Raw genomic sequence first — 9,654 nt, 5'->3', positions numbered from 1 at the left:
CCTGCTCTTCTCATACAAACGTGCTGTGCAGAAAGCCACCCTACAAGAGAGTGTGGAATAATTTGGTTCCAGTAAATGTTACTTCAACATACTCACATTTCAAAAGTGAGTCTATATGACTCAATAATTCCATCTATCTACACCATGCATTTTTTAAATGAAAAAAACATACAAAGCTCTATGAAACATATTGAAATATGAAAAACATATGGCTAGCTTACATTTATTGAGGTTTTCTAGGAGTCTTATGTGCTACTAAGAGCTAACTTAAAACAAGAACAGGGACATAAAAATGGAGAGAATAATGGAGTTAATATTTTTTAAATGCATGCCAGAAAGTCCTATTCATTAACTTTGGATAGATCACAAATTCAACTCTAGTTATTTTCAATTCTATTTAAGAACAAAGGTTTGGTTTTAGTAATACAATTATAATTCAGATTAACTTTTTATATTATAATTTTTAATTAAGAAAAACAGGAGTGGAATGATAGCACAGTTTATTATATACAAGTTAAAAATCAAATCAGACTATCAGAAGAAGCACAACTTTTTCTTGATACTAAGCCAATAAACTAATTTCTTTTGTGAATATTCAGAAATATAGCATTGAGTAATGGCCTTAAAACTGACCTTACAGGAGACACAGTGTCTACTTTCATTAAACTGTTTTGTATAGCATCTGCTACATATCTAGTTACCTTTAGTATTTCAACAAATTTTATTGACAGTGAGTGACAAGCATTGCACAGCATATTCAGTATATTAAAGTTTTGGATTTGCTAAACTAATTATTTTATCTATCTATCTATCTATTTATTTATGGCTGCATTGGGTCTTCATTTTTGCATGCGGGCTTTGTCTAGTTGTGGCGAGCACGGGCTACTCTTCGTTGCGGTGCACAGGCCTCTCAGTGCAGTGGCTTCTCTTATTGCGGAGCATGGGCTCTAGGTGCGCAGGCTTCAGTAGTTGTAGTTGTGGCTTGCAGGCTGTAGAGCACAGGTTCAGTAGTTGTGGTGCACAGGTTTAGGTGCTCCGCGGCATGTGGGATCTTCCCAGACCAGGGCTCAAACCCGTGTCCCCTGCATGGGCAGGCAGACTCTCAACCACTGTGCCACCAGGGAAGCCCGGATCCATCTTTTATTCCCAAAAATCAATCCAAAACAATTGACTGTGATATATATCCTAGTAAAATCATTGAACTTTAAAAATGAAAGAACCCTCTGGATTTCCAAGCAGAATAAAAAAATCAGTTAGAAGGAAAAGAAATTCAGGTTGGCATGAAACTTATTGTCATCAACAACCAAAGCAAGAAAGCAGTGCAACACTCCATAAACTTAAAGAAAGAAGGGGTAAGTAAAGGATTTTTTACACAGCCAAGCTGTTCTTCAAATATTAACACTACCCACGAGTCTTTCCTGGGGTATCTACTAAGAGATGAACTTCATTTAACAAAGAGATGATTAAGGAAACCAGACAAAGAACTAGTAATGAGGATTAAATATACAATTGACCTCTGACCAATGCAGGTATTAGGTGTGCCGACTATCTGTGTATAACTTCACAGTCAGCCCTCTAAAGCCAGGTCCACATCCACAGGTTCACCCATCTCTGGGTGGTGTAGTACTGTAGTATAATTTAGAGGGAAAAAATAACACGTCTAAGTGAACCCCCCGCAATTCAAATCCATGTGGTTCAAGGGTCAACTAATTGTAGATCTAAGACTATAACAGGTGAGAATGAGAAAGAAAACTTAGTATATAAACATTCTTTGCTCTGTCAAAGTAACATACAAAAAAAAAACAAACCCCACAAAAAACAAAATTTGGGAAATAAAAATGGGAAAAAAGAAGAAAATAGTATATACTCATTGAGTGCTGCAAAGATAATAGGTAGAAATAAAAGGAAATTATCTAAAGTTGACTAGGAAGGGGACTAAGCATTAAATAAAGTATTAAAATAGGGTAATAATAGTTTTACATTTTCTTAAACACAAAAATTACAATATAAAAGAAAAAGTTTAATTAAAAAACAAAGAAAAGAGACTACTTAATGAAAGTCACATAGTAAACATAATTCTGTTACAAAAGACAAAATATCATATCGATAAATGTAAATAGGCTCAACTTAATCTATTAAAAAAGTCTTTAGATCAGCTTACATATCAAAACCAGAAAAAGGAATGTTCTTCAAGCCACCCGATTTCATTTTTTCCAAAAGTCATTGTCATTCCTCTGTGTTTTCTGGCCCTGAGCATTTGCCAATATCGGCTTTGTTCCTGTTTATAATATAAATTTGCAAAATACGTTTTTAATCCCTCAAATCTTACTGTTCCAAATTCAGTTCTTGCAAAGCAATTTAGCATTGGATGTTTATTAGAGAAAAAAATGAGCAAATGTTGGTTTTTGATGAAAAAATACAGTGTATAATGCATTTTATTCTTAAATGCTAAGTGGTTCCAGCCTTTCTCTTTTCATTTCTTATGGCATTGCATCATCTTTTTTAAGACTGTATGCAAAAGATTAAAAATAAATAAACATGTCAGGAAAAGGTATTTATTTAATGAAAATTATTTTAAAGTCCTTCCATTTCCTTGCTGTGTAATCACAGGCAAATCACTAATGTCAACCTCTTCTAAAATTTTGTATCCTTCCTACATTGCAGATAATAAAAATAAAGCTATTTAAAAAGCCATTTATAAGCAGTATATAGAACTGCTGCTCACAATCATATCTTACAGAATTCTCACTGACTTTTAGATTAAATAGTATTACCATATGGGAAAATTAGAATATATAGATAGGGGAAAAAAACCAATAATTAAGTCAGCCAAAATTCTACCACAACACTGTTGCAAATGTTTCTGTATATAGCCATCTGTATTTACTCTCTCATCATCTTGGAAAATAAATCTGCACAGCAGCCACCAACCCTGCATGCAGCCTGCTGCCCCTTCTCTACCTCTTTGATTTGTAAATGGAGCTCGGAAGGACTTGAATCTGGGAGGGAAAAATCAGTGCAAAGGCTCTGGTTTCGTCATAGGCACTAACACCTGAGTACCTTGAGTGCAGCTCTTACCAGGCCACAGGGCCAAATACCAAATAAAAAGTGTCCTTAAATAAATTATAATCTACTTAGACTTTCAATAATGAATCATTTGTAACCTCCTAATTTTCTATTTATATCACAGGATCAGAAACAAAATATATTTCCCTAAAATATTGATGCATATGATTTTTCAAATTAAAAATATATTCAATGCAAAAAAAAATTAGATGATACAGAAAAGTACAAACAAAAAGAAATTAAAACCCCGTATTTATCACCCAACACTGCGACCCTATTTTACGTCAACGAATCATTTTGATATGTTTTTAGTGGCCAGTAGAACTGACCCTTAACTGCAAATATCAGGACGAGGAAATGGACAATTAACCTATCACTGTTCCCTTGCTCTCTTCTCTGTAGTAAAGGTCGACTAAGATTGGTCCTTAACCACAATTTAGTCACAATTATATTGTATAATGGCTGAGTATTAAATATTAACGTCTAAGTATTAATTGTTTCAACTAAAAAAAAATTTACCAGTGATATAAAATTAGTTTGATTACTAAATATCCCACTTTCACAATGATAACATCTTTAACTCCACATATTTTCTTGAATTGGACCAGATGATCCTTGAGTTTCCTTCTAGCACTAAAATGTGGGTGACAATTCTCTGAAAAGTAATATAAAAAGAAACTAAGACATGTACTGTAAATAAGTTAGCTTTTGGTGAGATTTTCTTAAAGTTGTCAAAAATTCAATTCAAGCCTTCTCTTCCAATGCGTTTTGACATTTACTCTTTCAGTATAAAGTTAGTTACCATGCAAAAGCAGATTCTTAATAATTGATGTTGTTTACTTTGAATGTGATTACTCATAGAAGGCTGGAGAAATGAATCAATACTTGCTTAGCTTCTCCAGAATAAATCAGGGTTAATTGTTAAAGTAATGCACATTAATTTAGCCTGTCAAATTAATTTCCCAACACCTCCTTATGCTACAAGAGTCTTAATTAAGAAATAACTAAGGTTACTTTCCCTTATTACAGGTATTGCTGAGCCACTGGCTCTGAACAAAGTCATTTATCTCCTTTGATGTATGTGATTTAAAGAACACCAGAGAAAATCTACAAAGTATTAGTTATACTGTGCATTTGTAAGGGACTTCACAGTTTTCAAAGTGCTTCCATTTTCTTTCTGCAAACTTTCTGTGTTCTGTTCTGTAAGATGCAACCTGGGCCTCCTGTGAACCTATTTCAGTACTGTGTGGAGCCCTATAGAGTGTCCAGTCCCAAGTTCCATAATTTTAAGAGGATCACTGACCAATAGAGTGCCTCAAAGAGAAAAGGGAATGATGAAGTCTATGGAAATTACAATGAGGAAAGTTTGACAGAATTGGGAATATTTAATCTAATAAAAGATGAAGGGATATAATAATTGGGACATTCTCTCTTGTTTGAATATGTGTTATGTTGTAGAGGGCTTGATTTTATATCTTGTGTAGATGGCGGAATCAGTGTTGATGATTGATAGATACAAGGAGGAAGATAAAGGTTTAACATAAGAATCTTTTGATGGTAGAAAGGGCTGCCTTACCCATGAGTGAGCTTCCTGGTACTAAGCATACCCTCAAGGACCACTTAGGAGAGGTGAGGGCCGACACAGAAGGACAGTTCTCTGAGGCCCACAGTCTCAGGCTTTCAAGCCTGCCGAACATGGGGAAGCCATTCCTTGACTCTTGTTACCAACATTAGATGGAAATTTTAAAACTCTGAGAAACAGGGACTTGTCAAAATCCTCATAGTACCCCATTACATGTCAAGTCATGCTTAGGAATTACCCACTGCAATTCTACAGAGCTGGCCATTGCTAGGGTACAGGTCAGGCTGTTGGAGAGCAAGTGTGAGACCAAGGGTGTCCTTCCCACTTCCCAAAGTTTAAGGAGAGCACTGCAGTTCATGTACAAGCTGCCACACCCTGTCCATACACCTGGTCTAGCACTTAATACATACTATTTAGTTACTTTATACAATATGCTGATATGGTGAGCACTTTAAGAGCAGAGACTCTGTTCTATTTATCTTTATAACACCATAGCTTATCCACATGTTGGCATTTATTAGATACTCAATATGTGCTTAATGGAGGAATAAATATATTCCATTCCAAATAAGCATTGCCTCAGTGCAGGCACTATATCAATGGCAAGATATACAGAATTAAAATAAGGCTCGGTCCTTGCCCTTAAGGAATACTAAAAAATTAGCAGAATAAATACATGAGTGAGCGACGGCACCTATACTGGGTAGAGTTTTGCCTTTTAAGATTTCTTTCAACTCTTAGATTCTATAAAATCTGTATTCTTTTCCTCAATTAAAATAGCTTAAATGCAAGAGCAGGTAAAGTGGTCATCCTAGGCAGGTGAAAATCCTAGTGGATTTTCCTAGGTTTTTAATCTACTGTCGGCAATACAACTCAGCTTCTAGCAAATCAAGTAGTTTGAGAAGTCAATCTATAGTTAGAGCATCGGATTAAAGAGTTGGGAAACAAAACGTCTTGGTAGAAATTTGTGTCAAAACCATATAAAATGCACTTTCCTCATATTAAGAAAAAAACTTTCTGGCTCTGGAATTTAAAGTGTTTGGTAATTTTCTCTATATTCTAATTGAAGAATTTAAACTGTTACATCTATATTAAAAATAACAAATACTGTCATAATATTTACTCTCCACTTAACTTACATTAACAGATTAAATCTGCTCATTTATAATGTAGTTACTTTTATTGTTCCTGTTTTGCAGAGGATGAAACAGGACATAAGAGTTGTCATTTGCCCCTAGATCATGTAGTAGAAAGTGGTACATCTAGGCAATTGGGCACTGGAGTTTATGTTCATAACCACTTCACTATATTGCCTCTTATAATAATATTCTCCTATATCATGGTATGATTTTTATTTCTTACATCATGGTAAGATTCTTTTTGCCACCAGTCTCATAAAGCAGAATTAGTGATCCATGATTAGCCTTGTTTCTGATGCAGTTATGAACAAAGACAAGCCTAGGCTTTGAGAGGAACTGTACAAAGCAATAAAACAGATCCCATTAGCAGGAAAACAGTGGCCGGTATTCTAGTCCCTTACTGTGTTTCTCTGGTATTTCTTACTTAGGTTAACCCAGGCAGTTACCACCCTCTCTGCCCCATTCGGCACTCCTGTGTTCAAAAGGACACAATTGTATGAAATAATAACTGATTATTTGAACAAATGACAATGTATTTCCTCTACACATTCACACACACCCAGAAGCCAGCAAGCCAACTGTTCTGCTAACCCATTTTGATTTACTGGGGGTTAAGGTGCTTGCTCTGAAAAGCAAGGCACATTTCATTTTGGAATTGAAAGATCTTTTTTTTTCCGCTTAGTTTCACGTTGATTCTGTTTTTCACTTTGCGCTCTAAATAGTTAGTTAATTGGGACTATTTAACAGATTGCACACCTGGCTGCTGAGAATAATTGTATCTTAACAACAGAAGGAGTTTTTACTTAATTTGTGAGCAGTTTGGTTGGTAATGACCTTGCACCCTACAGTTGGATTCAAAGAGTTAGGCAGAAGCTGAAGTGCTCCTGACTGTAGGAGGTGAAACTCATTCATATTCTTTTGTGAACAAATTAACAGTGAGTTGCCAGTGTGTTTTCAGCCCCCCAAATCACCTTAGCAACATGGATATAGAAACAGCATGAACTCTCCTCAGAACCTACAGTTGTTCCTAGCACGAGGAGACAGCAACAAATGGGACTGGCAAAATTCCCTATTTATTTTAATCCTTAAAATGAGTGTCAGAATTTCCATGAAATGGTTTATAGAAAAAGGGCTCAACTTCTCTTGTATATACAATAGTTAGTTATTTCTAGTAGGGCTTTATTATTTTTTAAAAATGTTTCCTGACATGGTTTGAACCAGGTTCAAATTAATGTTAGCTCCAAAAGAAAAGGAAGATGTATTTCCAAGTAATTAGGCTAGGCTCATTTGAATTGCGGGCCACTGATCATAGTTATATTTTATTCTTCTGTGTTTGAGGAATATGAGCCCTAGAGAGTAGAGAAAGGTAGAGCTATACTGCAGTTATGAAGCCTACTTGAGTGCCTGGGGGCAGATGGAACTTGGGGCAGGGCAAACCCTGCCAGACAATTGAAGTTAGAAATCAGTAGGAAATGAGCCAGAGAGGTTTGTTTTGTGTGCTTTCTCATCCGCTCTCACCCCTCCCACAAGGGAAGGCAAGAAACCTGCTCATTGATGGATTTCTTACAGTTGCGATTGCTGCTGATCTCCACTCGAGACAAAGAAATAGTAAAACTAGAGTACAAATGTATTTAGGAACTATGCCACTGGGCCTTGGCCACATAACCTCTCTACCTTACTCTTTGGTATCATCTTCACTCTTTGATCCCTGAAAAGGTTTGTTCCTCAAGCAAATGTTCTACACAGTTCAAAAATCAGTACTAAGAATTTTTTTTTTTTTTTTTTTTGCGGTACGCGGGCCTCTCACTGCTGGGGCCCCTCCCATTGTGGGGCACAGGCTCCGGACGCGCAGGCCCAGCGGCCATGGCTCACGGGCCCAGCCATTCTGCGGCATGTGGATTCTTCCCGGACCTCCACGGCATGTGGATGTCCCCTGCATCGGCAGGCGGACTCTCAACCACTGCGCCACCAGGGAAGCCTAGTACTAAGAATTTTATGTCTGTACAGTTAGCAGATGGTTTACCCCAATATCCAAAGTTTAAAAGAGTAGACTATCATAAGAAAAAGCATTTTTTATGTCTTCATCATTATTGTGCTTCAGTCTGGAAGTACTTGCATTTTTATTGCTGCAATTTTACTAATTTCTAGTTATTAGGGTCTGTGTTTAAAAGTTGTAAAAATATTTTTAATGTTTTTAGTGAACTGAGGTATCATGAGCTATATTTACCCATTCTTCTGTCTTGCATGGGTGTGAGGAGAACCCATGCTGGCCTTGTTGGGAGAGGATTTCACAGCATGTGTCCTCAGTTCCACCACTCCTACCACATAGTACAAAAAACCATCTTTAAAATGGTATAAAGCCTGGGATTCTAAACGCTGTCCCGAAATGCAAAAAATAAAAACTATTGTATGCTACAGGTGCCCTTGTAAATTGGAAAACAGCTGGTGATATAGACCAAGAGTCTTAAACTAGTTCTTTTTTTTGTTTTATTTATTTATTTTTAATTGGAGTATAATTGCTTTACAGTGTTGTTAGTTTCTGCTGTATAATGAAGTGAATCAGCTATATGTATACATACATTCCCTCCCTCTTGGACCTCCCTCCAATCCCCCACACACCCCCATCTAGATCGTCACAGAGCACCGAGCTGATCTCCCTGTGCTATACAGCAGGTTCCTACTAGCTATCCATTTTACACATGGTAGTGTATTTATGTCAAACCTAATCTCCCAATTCGTCCCACCCTCCCCTTCCCCCGCTGTATCCACATGTCCATTCTCTACATCTACGTCTCTATTCCTGCCCTGCAAATAGGTTTATCTGTACCATCTTTCTGGATAAAGAAGATGTGATACATATACAAAATTGAATACTAGCCATAAAAAGGAACAAAACTGGGTCATTTGTAGAGGTGTGGATGGACCTAGACTCTGTCATACAGGGAGAAGTGAGCCTGAAAGTTAAACTAGCTCTTAAACAAGTTTGTAATGTGAATCCAGCATCTTAGGTTAGGATCCCCAAGAAACAGATTGAGACAGATTTTCATGCAGGAGTTTTATTTGAGAGTACCCTTGGGATTAGCATCTGCAGGGAATAACAGAAGCAGAGCTGAGGAGAGGGAGAAGTTGAAGAATGCTGCGTGGGAGCCTCAGCAAATCCCACAGGGAGGCTTGAATCTTGTATGGCTCTTCAGAGATGACCCAAATTAACTTTTATACCACCACCCCCACTCCCCGACATGGAGCAGTCACTAGACGTGGGCAGCCATGGGGGAGGGGCCCTAACATTGGGCAAGGCAGTTCCCTTCTGCTGAGGCAATTCCTAGAGAAGAACTCAGCTATATACCAGTATCAACCACACTCACAGCAGCTAGGGAAATGAGGGCCTTGGTCCTGACATGGGGATCTGGGTGGCAGACTACAGCATCCAGTAGAGTCCAGAACTTGCAAAATTCAGATCCTCTTGTTTCGTGTAAGGTCACCATCTACAATCATCTTTTCTAGGATTCTGGGTTGATGTATAAGAGGGAGATAGGTGGGAGCAACTACAGCCCTCACCACTGAAGCTGGTCTTGAGAACACAACTGATACTCATCTCCTTTCTTTACTATGCCTTCTAGGTTCCCTTCCATCTCAAATAGCATATCCCCTGCTCTAGCTGGTTTACCAATAAGGTAATCCAAGCCCTCATTCCTAAAAGTTCTGGTCCTCTGGTCACCATGCACTTCTCAAACTGTGGTGTCAGTACTTGACGGTTTACTGTCAGAATTGGGTGAGGAGTAACAGGAACTACCCCAGTGGATCCCTGACTGCCAAAGGTATTCTTGCCTCTCCCACTATGTAATGGCAGTGCTACATACTCGTAAT

This window comes from Lipotes vexillifer, unplaced genomic scaffold (genome assembly GCF_000442215.2).
Source record: "Lipotes vexillifer unplaced genomic scaffold, Lipotes_vexillifer_v1.1 scaffold157, whole genome shotgun sequence".
NCBI classification, from domain to species: Eukaryota; Metazoa; Chordata; class Mammalia; order Artiodactyla; family Lipotidae; genus Lipotes; species Lipotes vexillifer.
Note: the sequence above shows the minus strand (reverse complement) of the source record.